Here is a 13,835-nt window from a genome sequence, read left to right on the forward strand (position 1 = left end):
AACACTGCATACAAAGGTTTATTGAGGCAGAGGTTACAGGGAAAGAAGTTTGGCTAGTGCTCTCACTTTGCAGGAGGCAGCCATCGACCCTGCATGCCTGCGAAGCTGCAAAGAGCACAGCTCCCCTGTAACGCACATTCTCACAGACTGGTAACCGTGAGTAACTTCAGGCAACCGTTGCAGAACCCTCTCTGGTTTTCTCTGAATTTTCCACACGTCTGCAGGGAAGAGAAAGCAAACTGTAAGGCTGAGAAATTGTTCAATATTTGCTCCAAGATTGTGAGGAATAGCTGCCTAGTCATCCCAGCCCCTTGCATAACCCGCAACTCTCTTCCACTCCTGCAGAGCTTCTAGGGGTGAATAATTTCACAGCGTAGCTCACTAGTTTGCCCCTGGCCTTTTTTTAATAAGGCCATTCTCTGCCTCTTAGACACCCACCTCAGTGTGATGTCATCCAGAGTCAGGACACCCGAAAGGGCTTGCAGAGGGCATTACTATCTAATTTGACACCCAGATTCACCCCGCTAACCCTTCCAACACCATATCAGCACCTCCAGGGCACAGAAAAACTGCAAAGTCAGACTGGAAACATAATTCCCACCCCCGCCTCCAGCTTCCAAGTCACAATGGCAAAGCTACACAGCATGTACTGCATATACCAAAATCCCAGTGCACACAACACTTATTTCTGCTATTCCCCCAAGACTGGGAAGAATCTCAGAGAGGTAAATGTAATTTTACACACACACACACACACACACACACACACACACACACACACACACACACACACACACACACACACACACACACTCTCTCTCTCTCTCTCTCTCTCTCTCTCTCTCTCTCTCTCTCTCCCTACAATATGAACAATAACACTATTCATATTTTTATCCCCTCCTCCCAACCCCCAGTTATGGCACCAGCACTGGCCAGATTTTTATCAATGGGACCTTTATCAATGGCTAAGCAACTGGCAAACCAGAGGGTGAGAGAATGGAAGACTCCTGATGACATGTTCATGGACATAATTACCAGAGCCCCCAAAACTGCTGAGAGATGCAGAGAGGTGGAGACAGTAGCTGAGAACTGAGAGGGAATTCAACAAGGCACTTTCCAAGGAGATCACTGCAGTGGCAAAGGACAGAATGGCATGGCCAGCATTGCCATGGCCAAAGAAAGTATGCTAAAAGACAGGGAGATGCAGACAACTCCTGGATGCACTAAAAAGCCAAAATGCCATTGCAGCACATATTAGTATTAGGGCAGCAGCATGCAGTGAGGTACTGCAGCCCAGCATCCAGCCATGATATGCAGCCCCTGGCCAATACAGGCTATGGGAACAACTCCTGCGTGCTGTACCCCCGCAGCTCTGCTCCCAGAGGCCATTCCCCTCCCAGTCCCCAGCTCAGGGCACTGAGAACAGTGGCACCTGGGACCCCAGCTCTTTTGCGCCCTCTGTCTCTCCACTCCTCATACCTTTGAGCCTGGGCACTTAATACCAGAAGAGGCAGAGCCAAGATGTATACTCACCTGTGGCTTTAAGCTCTCAGTCCCTTCCATTGTGCCTTGCGCTGCACGGTCACATATTATTTTGTTTTGTAACCCCCTGTGGAGTTGGCCAGCTCCTCAAATGCTGAACTGAGCCTCTGGGTCCTAGCCTCTGGACTACAGCAAAAATGGCTCCAGAGCCTCCAGACATCATTTCCCAGCCTACTGTGGGTCTGGGGCAAGGACGGAATAGACTGGAAACTCCTACAAAAGCCATTGGGGAGCTTTGGATGGAGTGATGTGTATATATATAGTTTGCTGGGCCAGTGATGAGCCAGGGCTGCTGAGTCCTTCAGTGCTCTACGCAGCTCCCGCTCCTCACACAAAGGGGGTCTTTGAACTACTGGAGAAGTTAATATGTGATCAGGGAGGCACAGAACCAGCCCAGTGCCTGCCAGTTACGTAAAGCCAGCTGAGACATCCACTGGGCTCCTGGCTTCCTGCTCTGGAGAGGACCCTGCCCCACCCAGGGGCAAAGACACTATAAGGAAACCCCCTTCTTTTCGCTTAAAGATGCCCAATGTTCACAGTTCTATAGCACTCCTCACAGGACTTATCCCTGGCACCCCACCTGCCTAGAAATGTTCTAGGGAAGGAGCAGGGGGTCCATGTACAGTGGTCAATGCAAGGAGGTGGGAAATTTGTTATATTGCTGATGTTTTAGTTAACTTTAACCCTTTCCTTCCCTAGTGTTTTGGTTTCCTGTCCTCAATAAAGTCCCCTGTGTTGTATTGTTCTTTTTGAGTGTGGTATTTCGTTTGTTGAGTCTGATATTAATGTGTTTTGTTGTTAGCATACTGGGTTCTATTCCCTGTGAACAGAGTAGTCATTCTCCAAGAAACAGCACTCCTCGTGTGTCCAGAACAGAGGAGACACCTGGGATGGAGACACCAAGTGCCAGACTCAAGATCCCAGTACCACGCCCATGCGAGGAGGTGGGAGAAGCCACTCTAACAAGCAAGCACCTGGGAGCAGGCTTGAGCCATGCCTCTGGGGAGGGGCTATAGTTTCACTGCTGGTTTAGTGAAAGCATTCTCTGTAGGGTGAGAGAGAATTCCTTTTTAATATGTTGTTTCATACTTAAATGCTGTTTTCATTTTTGTTTCAGTTGAAGGTTCATTTCTGCTACTTACATAATAATTGTTTAATAATCAAATCCTTTAAAATGTTATTCATAAGAAGTTGATAACAGTTCCTTCCCTCTGGCCAAGATACCTGGGAATGGCTTCATTAACCAAGGAAACTGAGGATAAGCCGGTTCTCCCAGGATCACCAGAGAAATGTCCACATTATTAACGTCCACAGTGTTCCCAGGGGCAAACAGTCCATTAACTTAAATAGTGCTGATTTCCAAAAGATCCTAGAATCCTAGACCTTTCCAACCCACCCAACATTTATATCCATATACCTGCCATGGAAGTCGACAAGCACTTGAAACAGCATAAAGAAATACCCCTTTCTGTTTATGAATTCTGAGCCCTGATGACAGGGTTGGGGGGTATAATAGGCACATAGGTCCCTTCAATTGCCCCAATACAGTTTGGAAATCCCATGCTTACAAAGTCATCAATAACCTCCTGAGCATTACCAAGCTTTATAAACTGGTGCACCAGGACCCTTTCCAGGGCATCACACACTTCCATGATAATGGCCCCAACAGTCAACCTCCCCAGGCCAAATTGGTTCGCTGTTGACTGGTAGCATTCCTGGGTGGCCAGCTTCCAGATAGCAATTTTGACCCACTTGTCCACAAGGTATGGGGCATCACATGTTGGTATGATGTCACTGCAGTCCTGATGTTAGTTCAGCACATATCTGCAAAAAGATTACCTTCCCCTTCCTGAAATTCTCTCCCCGCTGCTGCTCACCCCAGGTTTGCAGAACAATCCTTTCCTACCAATCCTCACTAGTTTCTCAGGCCTAGAAACAATGCTATGAAGCTGCTCCAGGGGTCCTCTGCTGCTGAAGCTCCTACTGCTGCTGGAGGAGCTTTGCTGCTGCTGCTGCACCAACTGCTCAGTGGTGCAGCAGGTGAAGTCCCAAGCCAGAGTCATCTGGCTTTGAGTGCTGAAATACAGCCCAAGATGCTTTTGTATACTTGAGATTGCCAGCATAATGGCATGGACCATTATTGGGTCCACCCTGGCTGAAAAGCAATTAAAAATGGTCCATACAGAAAGTACGGGACAGAGACAGATGAATCATAGGATTTAAAAAAAAAAAAAGAAAAGAATTAGCCTAGCTTCCGCTATGCATCCCAGAATGCACAATGAGAAAAAACCCAGAATGCACACCACTCTGTAGAGAAGCAAAGGAGCAAGGGATATCCTCCAAGAATTCCATGCCTTCAGTTCACAGCAAACCAATGCCATGTGTACACGATGCATCCTGACAGAGGGCAAACTCTCCCGTGTGAATGCTATTACTGTGGCTTGCATAATGCATGTTGCCTAACATGCCACAAAAAGCTGGGGATTAAACACCTTGTGTAAAGAAGCCCTAAGTGTTATAGTCCTCATCTCACTTTCTGAATAAGTAATTTCCATTCATTAGGGAAACATGCATGTGGTTTGTCTCACTAGATGAACCCTTCTGAGTCTCCAAAGCTTTCTGCACAAGTCACCAGCTGACTATAACTACCATAATTTAATTGTCTTCCTTAAGGCTCTATCACATTTTGGGAAAACTACTGCAGACAAAAGCTCAAATATTTCAACTATTTACATACATTCAGTGCACGTATCAGTAAATAAATAGCCAAAGAAAAAAGTACATACTACATTGTGATATTGGGAAACAAGATCACTGATGATTAATTAATTCAAACTTTGATGCTTATTACATATTTAGCACCACCTAACATATGTTACAGGAGAACTTCAATTAAATAAGCAGAACAATGGAAAATTCAAAGGATTCCCTCTTTGTTGACAACAATATAGGGATAATTTAAAAACAATTAACCTACTTTTAAAAAACAAAGTCTCATGGTCTCAATGCCATCACAACACTAACCATGACCATTGTCCATACTATATAAATCATGAATTTGTGTTTTGTGCTCACACTCCTTATGAATAATTTTGTCATTTTAAAAACTACAGCAACTAATTTCTGAGTTCAATGACAATACGAGGCTTTATACCATGCTGAAATATAAGACACATGGACAGTGAGGGCAGTAGCCATCTAGGAGTTTAGAGCTTGTTTACATAATATTTTTTAAAAACAATGGTTGAAGAGATAGACTTTGCTAAGTACTGTTATCAATAAGCTCCTGTCATCTTGTTGACTCTGCAGCCAGCCAGACTGAAACAGCAGCATCAGTTTATCCTAATAAGACGCCAAGAGATGGTTGTTTACATGAAAACACTATTAACCAAGTTGTCCAACATAAACGCCTGCCTAAATCACAAACTAAATATTCAATTTACACATCACCACATCACCAAACGCAGATGTTTCAAGCTAAATTCCTTATTTCCATTTAAACAGCTAGGATTTAGGGCTAAGTCCTTCCCTAACTCTGGTTTGGGATCAGTGGCACCCTCTACATGCGTGCCCAAAAGCAAAATTTGGGCCTCATTATAGAAAACATTACTCTGATTCCAGAAAAGCTTTGCTAATTACTACCATGGCTTAAAGGAATGTGCAGACTGAAATTAATGGTAAATTTAGAATGAAGGACTGGAAAAATGACATTATATAATATATAATCAGCCTGTAGAATTTGCTGCTGCTGCTGCTGGAGGTCATAGGCCAATTCTGTGGCTCAGTAACAAAAGAACTAGATAATTTTGTGACTAAATAACATTTGTACTTATTCAGGATAAGATGATAATAATCAAATCACATGCTTCAAAGCATAAGCTGATCAGGAAGAAATCCACCCACACATACTTGTCCCCATGGATAGCATTGTTCAAGTAACTCAATGAATTATGGGAAAGTCTTGGATCTGGCAACTGGTCCTGGCCTCCCATCTGGTGGAAGCAGACTATTTTATTGTATTTAATTTGATATGGAAAATCCTATGTTACTTATAATGAGCCTGATTCCACTTCCATTAAAGTCAGTTCCCAATGTTTTCGAAAGACTCAGATTAGCACAAGATGTGGAGGCCAGATTTTTAATGGTGTAACTGCAAGTGCATGCACATAGGAAATGGCATTGTTGAAGATCTAAGACCATTGGGAACCTTTCCACTGATTTTAATGGAAGTTGGATTGGGCTCATTATAAGCAACATAGGATTTTCCAATCAAATTAGATGATATAGATAGATAACTGCAGTAGTGATTTCCACTGCTATTGCGCCTCAGTTTCCTCATGTTTTCCCTCAACTTTTAAAAAATGTCTTCTCTGCTGTATATTAAACACTTACCTCAAATTACTCAAGCATAGTCGGTGATGTTAGTAGCATCCTAGCAATGTTAGTGGAGAGGTCAAATATGACACCAACACATGCTCATTAGGCAAAATTTTGCCCATCACATTAAACCACAATTTTTAATTCTGATCCATGCCTTATCCTCCAGGGTGGAAGCAAGAACTGTAACATTCAGCTCACTAATCGTAAAAAGCACAAAATACAGAACATTTTACTTATTGGTGACCAAACAACTTTTAAAAAGAGCTACATCTCTGATATTCTCTATGTGTGGTTAATTACACTTATATTCTGACAATCTACTGGATTGTGGCATTCTAGCAAACCAATGGGTCACCAGGATTTAACTTTCCAAGAAAAGTTATAGACAAAGAATGACCATTATTATTATTAACAGAGAGAAAATAAAACCTAAACACAAAATAATAATCTAATCTAAAGTTTCAGAAGTGCCATAAACTGTATATGCTTCAATTCTGAGGTACACAAATTCAATGGGAGCTCTGGGTCTTACTGTGATAGGGTGGGATATTCAGTATCAGACTGTGGATTCCATTTTGTGTTGCTCAATGAACATCTCTAAATTTGTCCAAGACATCTTATCATATTGCAAACTGCAGACAGTGCCTGCTCAGCAAAGGTGCTTGACACTTCATTAAAGGATGATCACTGAGGCCTGGTCTACTCTACACAGTTAAGTTGACGTAAGCTACCTTGCATTGACTTAGCTGTGGAAGTGTCTTCACTTAAATTTGGCTCCTGCCAACGTAAGTGATTCTCTACACTGATTTAGTAACACCGCCTCCCCAAGCAGTGTAGAGTCAGAGGGTATGTCTACACTGCGGAGTGAAGTCAATTTATTTTAAATCGACTTTCACCCGTTTAATTTTAGAAGTCAGAGGCACATGATCACACCACACTCATTGCGTTGGGGAACTGCGTCCCCACTAGCCATTCTTGGGTCGACAATCAAAACAGTGCACCATGGGTAACTATCCCACAGTGCAACTAGCCGCAGAAGCTTTTGGGAAGGTTGTCATCTCCCATGATGCAATGTACTCCCCCCTCCCCTTCTTGCCCCAGTCCAAAACAAACAGACAATCTCCTTTTCTTGCCATTTTTTCAAACCCTCCAGTCTCTGCCATGCGCACGCCATTGCCTGAGAGGAATGGAGCCCGCTCAGCTCTGTACTATAATTGTGAGCATCACAAACACCTCATGACTTATTCTGCAGTATTTTCAGGGGTGAGACAGGAGCTGTAGTGCTGAAAATTGCGATGTTACAGAGGCCGCTTTGCTACAAGCCATAGAATGAAACAACTTCTGTTTGCTGCAGGCTGTCACGCACCATCTGCAGTTGGTGGAACACCGCTTCTTGTCCCAGGAAACAAGCAGTGACTGGTGGGATTGCATAGTTATGAAGGTGTGGGATGATAAGCAGTGGCTGCAGAACTTTCAAATGCGAAAGGCCACTTTCTTTTGAACTTTGTGGAGAGCTCTCCCCAGCTCTGAAATGCTTCAGACCATCTGTGACAGTGGAGAAGAGAGTGGCCATCGTTCTGTGGAAGCTAGCAATGTCAGATTGCTACTGGTCAGTTGGGAATCAATTCAGAGTCGGTAAATCCACCGTGAGAGCACCTGTGATTCAAGTGTGCTGTGTCATTGATAGACTTCTGCTAAGAAGGGTAGTGAATTTGGGAAACATGGAGGACATAGTGGAAGGCTTCTCTGCAATGGGGTTCCCAAATTGTGGCAGGATGATAGATGGCACACACATCCCTATCTTAGCCCTGGACCACCTTGCCACAGAATGCATAAACCGAAAGGGATACTTCCCAATGGTGTTGCAGGCCCTTGTGGATCACAGGGGACACTTCATTGACAACAGTGTGGGGTGGTCTGGAAAGGTGCATGACACGCACATCTTTAGGAACTCAGGTCTGTTAAAAAAGATGCAGGCAGGCACTTTCTTCCCTGACCAAAAAATAAATATTGACGATGTTGCAATGCCAGTAGTGATCCTGGGTGAACCTGCCTATCGAAGCCCTACACCGGGCACCTGGACAGCGAGAAGAAGTGTTTAAAAAATGGGCTCAGCAAGTGCAGAATGGTGGTGGAATGTGCATTTGGACATTTAAAAGTGCGCTGGCGCAGTCAGCTCACTAGTTTAGACCTCAGTGAAAAAAAATCCCAATAGTTACCTCTGCCTGCTGTGTGCTCCATATTGCCTGTGGGTCAAAGGGGGAGAAGTTCCCATTGGGTTGGATTTTGGAGGCAGATAGGCTGGCCGCAAATTTTGAGCAGCCAGATGCCACTGCAATGCTGAGAGCCAATCACGGAGCGCTGCACCTCAGAGAAGCATTGAAAAACTGCTTTTGCAACGAGACACAGCAATAATGTGTGTTGCTTATCTGTGCTGTGTTTTCACTTCACATCCCCTACCCATCCTGCACCGAGCCAGTTCCCCCCCTTTCACTTCACCCACCGTTTCAGTCCCCACCTCCTTCCCCATCCCTTTATTGATAAGAAGGGAATAAACGAACAGTAATGAAATGTGAAGCAGTATGTTCCCCCCAATCTTCCTCCTCTGATCCATTCCCCGCCCCCACTTCCCCCTTTATTCCCTTTTTATTAATAAATAAAGAGCAATGAATTGGAAAGCAGTACTTTCTTTATTGGTGATCCTTCACAGAGGGGAGAAATGGAAGAAAATGGAATTTTCCGCATGCATTTTGTGGAGCCAGGGATACAGAGCCCATTTTGGCTGTGCACACACGAAAGAATCACACATCCCCACTCCTTAAAGGGTCGTCGCCTCTTTCTGCTCACCTCAACTGGTGAGTAGTGCAGCATATACTGCACCTTGCTCAATCTCCTCCTAGATCGTCTTGGGGTGGGGCCTAAGAAAGAATGCGTTAGCTCAGAGTTTTGCAGGGACTGCAGAGGGAGTCTGTCTTGTCATTGAGCTTCCTGAAGCTCAACCCAATGCCTCAACATGTCTGACTGATCACGCATTATACATAAAAAATGGGAACCCATTTGTGGATGCCGAAGGGCCACCGCAACAGCATCCTGCTTAGGGACTTGCGGTGTGCTGAACCAAGACACCATCCCCGGCTGTGCAATAACACACACTTTAAAATATTTTCTTGGTCAGCTACTGTAAATGTGCGCCATCTTCCCTAGATAACCATGAGTGGTGTCAGCCTGCTGAGGGTCACAAAGGTGAAAAGGGAGGATTTGCTGCAAGCATCTGGCTACAGGCCCGGCCCTTATGCTGTTATGCTGTGTTCTGTGATGATGCCTGCACAATTAATAACAGAGTGATGGGGGAAAGTGTCCTATCGCGGTGGAAGAAATAAGGCTGTCCTCCCAAGAAACCTTCTCCAAAGGATTGCAGAGTACCTGCATGAAAGTTTCCTGGAGATATGCATGGAGGATTCTCAGAGCATAATCTTTTCTGGGGTGAACCCGATGCTTAAACACACCAAGTACGAGCAAACACAGCCCCACTGCCACACACTCCACTTTTTCCCCACTGGTACAAGATTCTGGACAGGGGATATAATCAAATACATGCAATTTACAGTATATACTCACCAGATGTGCCTTCCCTATTATCCCAGTCAGTCACAGGTTCCTGCATCTGGGTGGGCTGCTCCTGTGCTGCAAACAGCTCCTGGCTTTCAGGGAGAAGGGACACCCCACTCGCGTGCCCCCTCATCTCCTCGTCCACGAACTCATTCTCATTCATCCTGGACTCGCATTCCCCTGAGGTATCAACGCTGTGTGGAGGCATAGTGGTGGGGTCTCTGCCGAGAACCGCATGCAGCGCCTTGTAAAAGCAGCATGTTTTGGGTGAGGCGCCAGAACGGCTGTTAGCTTCCCTAGTTTTCTGATAAGCCTGCCTCAGCTCTTTGACCTTAACACGGCACGGCTGCGCGTCCCTGTTGTGCCCTATCTTCTCATAGATATCCAAATTTCTTTTTCTGGCTCAGATCTGAGCCAGAACAGACTCTTCGCCCCACAGACCAATGAGATCCAAGACCTCAGGTCAACTCCAGGCTGGAGTGTGTTTGGGGTGTGCAGTCGTCATGATCAGCTGTGCAGGCAAGCGCTCTCCATTCTGACCAAACAGGAAATGGGAATTCACAATTTCCCTGGGCTTACGGGGAGGAGCTATTTCCTGTTTACGTAGCCATAGTGCAGCAGACTGCAAATGTGCAGAGTGGTCAGAACAGAGCATTATGGGATATCTCCTAGAGGCCAATGACATTGATTTACGCTGTGCTCTGCTGACACTGATGCTCATTCGATCCACAGAATTCAACTTCAGCATTATGCCACTTGTGGAGGTGGTTTTATTAAGTCGAATTTTACCATGATTTAGGTCGGCGGAACTGACCTGTCAGTGGAGACGCATATTTTATGTGGTCGACATAAGCCGCATTACATTGACCTCCATTGTCAGTGTAGACCAGGCCATAGACTCATGGTCGATGTAATTAGGGCAACACTGTGTCACTATAGACACTGCATTAAGAACATAAGAACGGTCACACTGGGTCAGACCAACAGTTCATCTAGCCCAATATCCTGTCTCCCAATAGTGGCCAATGCCAGGTGCCTGCAAATAGAGGCTAGGGACACTTCAGAGCATGATTTTGCATTGCTGCTCATCCTGGCTAATAGCCGTTGATGCACCTATCCTTCATGAATTTATCTAGTTCTTTTTTTAACCCTATTATAGTTTTGGCCTTCACAACATCCTCTGGCAAACAGTTCAACAGGTTGACTCTGCATTGTGTGAAAAAATACTTCCTTTTATTCATTTTAAACCTGCTGCCTAATAATTTCATTTGGTGACCCCTAGTTCTTATGTTATGAGAAGGAGTAAATAACACTTCCTTATTTACTTTCTCCACACCAGTCATGATTTTATAGACCTCTATCATATCCTCCCTTAGTCGCCTCTTTTACAAACTTACAAGTCTTATTAATCTTTCCTCATATGGAAGCTGTTCCACACCCATAAGCATTTTTGTTACCCTTTTCTGTACCTTTTCCAATTCCAGTAACCTTTTTTGAGATGGGATGACCAGATCTGCACAAAGTATTCAAGATGTGGGCATACCATGGATTTATAAAGAGGCATTATGGTATTTTCTGTTTTATTATCTATCCCTTTCCTAATGATTCCCAACATTCTGTTAGCTCTTTTGACTGCCATTACACATTGAGTGGATGTTTTCAGAGAGCTATCCATAATGACTCCAAGATCTCTTTCTTGAGTGGTAGCGGCTAATTTAGACCCCATTGTTTTATATGTATAGGGTATAGTTGGGATTATATTTTCCAATGTGAATTATTTTGCATTTATCAACACTGAATTTCATCTGCCATTTTGTTGCCCAGGCACCCAGTTTTGTGGGATCCCTTTGTAATTCTTTTGCAATCTGTTTGGACTTAACTATCTTGAATAGTTTTGTATCATCTGTAAATTTTGCCACCTCACTGTTTACCCTTTTTGAGATCATTTATGAATATGTTCAACAGTACAGATGCCTGGAAGACATCATTATTTAACTCTCTCCATTCTGAAAACTGACCATTTATTCCTACCCTTTGTTTCCTACCTTTTAACCAGTTACCGATCAATGAGTTACTGATCTTATTCCATGATAGCTTACTTTGTTTAACAGCCTTTGGTGTTAAAGGCTTTCTGAAAATCTAAGTATTGTACACTATATCCACTGGATTACCCTTGTCCACATGCTTGTTGACACCCACAAATAATTCTATTATTTTGGTGAGACATGATTTCCTTTTACAAAAACCATTTTGACTCTTCCCCAACATATCATGTTCATATATGTGTCTGATAATTCTGTTCTTTACTATAGTTTCAACCAATTTGCCTGGTATTAAAGTTAGGCTTATCAGCCTTTAACCGCCAGGATCACCTCTGGAGCCTTTTAAAAAAATTGGCGTCACATTAGCTATCCTCCAGTCATCTGGTACAGAAGCTGATTGAAATGATAAGTTACATACCACAGTTAGTATTGCTTATATTGTTTGTTACTGGCCTTCAGGAGCCCCACAATGCCCCACACTGACAATACAATTGATACAAGTGCTCCTGGCGAGGATGCGCACTGCTGACACAAAGAATCACAAGTGATTTCATAACTATGGGGGCTGTAGGTCAACATAATGCTGTAGCGTACACATGGCCTGAGAAGCCATCAAGAGCGCAATCAAGAGCCATTGGCTCCGATTCTCTCTCCACTACCTGCCCCATGGAACAATAGACTTTCTGCACTGGGGTCCATAGATTGCAGGAGCATGATCAGGAGAAGGGCCTGGAGCATCCCAGGGGAGCAAATGGCAAAGAGAGAGAGAGAGTCTATTGAAGAGAGAGTGCAACATTGCAGGGGGCTGATCACCACCACTGGAAGCAGGGCACGCAGGAAAGAAAAGGGCAGGAGAGACTCTGCCCAGCCTGAAACGCTGACAACCCCCCAACTTCTGGTGAAAACAAACTAAGGGGCATTTGAGGATTTTTATTATTTGTCAAAGATCTATAACTCTGGAGGACTTTTAAGAATTAAGGGGCTGTGATTATAAAATTCCTTTGCTAATCCTCTGTGACTTGCTTTCCTGTGACAATGTCCCTGAAGGGATTAAACTAGAAGGGCAGAGCACCACAGCCTATGTGGGACTCTGAGGGCTTGTGTGTAAGCAGCTAGAGGGCTCAAGAGGTCTAAGGCACTGGTTTGGCACTCTAGGGCTGCTGGATTGTGGATTCTCATGTCTCAGTGAAGGGTTCAGACAAGCAATCTGAGCGTGGGAATGTGCCCTATAGGCCCAGAATTAGAAACAGTGACTAGCCTGAAGCCAGATCCAGTTGGTTTAGAACCATGTGGGACCCAGTGACTTGGTCCCCTTACAACAGACTTGTATCCATACAGAAGAGTGATGGGCCAGGTTGTAACACTTAGCACTTCTGAAAATCAAGCACAAGGTATCTCAATGTAGGCACCCAAAAACTGAGCTATATATTAGAGAACTATGTCAGTAGTTCTCAGCCAGGGGTATCTGTACCAGGGGATATTCAGCTCTTCTAGATCAGCGTTTTTCAACCTTGGGGTCATGGGATGGGTTTAAAGGGATTGCAAATGCAGGGCCAGTATTAGGGGGTGGCAAGCAGGGCAATTGCCAGGGGCCCCACACCACAGAGGGCCTGTGACACTAAGTTACATGCTGCAGCCCCGCCACCTGGGGCTTGTGTTTCAGACAAGGCTCACAAGTGAAAAAACAGGCTCAAGTGACATGTAAGTCCAGTATTTGTATTCCAATTGATTTATGTTATAATGATATGGTAAAATGAGAAAGAAAGCAATTTTCCACTAATAGTGAGCTGTGATACTTTTGTATTCTTTGTTTGATTTTGTAAGCAAGTAGTTTTTAAGTGATGTGAAACTTGGGGTACACAAGACAAAACAGACTCCTGAAAGGGGTACAATAGCCTGGAAAGATTGAGAACCAGTGAACTATGTAGACTGAGGCAGCAGAGCAGCTACCCTGGCAGGAATCCTTTACCTGGAAAAGTAATTGTTTGGGGGAAAAAGCTGAGAATGGTGCACTGATTTGGGATGAAGGATATTTCATTTTACTCCAATCTATTTTCTGAGTGGGGCAATGCCCCAGATATCCCCACAAAGTACTCACCCTAATCTCAAAATCCTGAATGGGGACAGCAAACAAGAAAAAACATTTTAGAATTATTTTATATTTTATCTGTGAAGGTATTTTTTGCTAAATGAAATATAATAAAGTTCACAAGTGGCATGATATTTCCAGATGTATCTGGCTACAAGTTTGATCTCTCATTA

At 44.1% G+C, this 13,835-nt stretch overlaps 1 long non-coding RNA gene across 1 annotated transcript in view; it reads right to left on the reverse strand.

The window, feature by feature from the left end:
- LOC137141686 (uncharacterized) overlaps positions 1 to 13,835 on the reverse strand; it is a 16,250-nt gene continuing 2,415 nt past the window's right edge. Inside the window, exon 2 of the long non-coding RNA XR_010916707.1 lies at positions 1 to 218. This is a non-coding gene — a long non-coding RNA (uncharacterized lncRNA). The remainder of the gene's footprint in view (positions 219 to 13,835) is intronic.

This window comes from Emydura macquarii, unplaced genomic scaffold (assembly GCF_026122565.2).
Source record: "Emydura macquarii macquarii isolate MOO-44397 ecotype Brisbane River unplaced genomic scaffold, CSIRO-AGI_Emac_v2 contig_369, whole genome shotgun sequence".
Taxonomy (NCBI): Eukaryota; Metazoa; Chordata; order Testudines; family Chelidae; genus Emydura; species Emydura macquarii.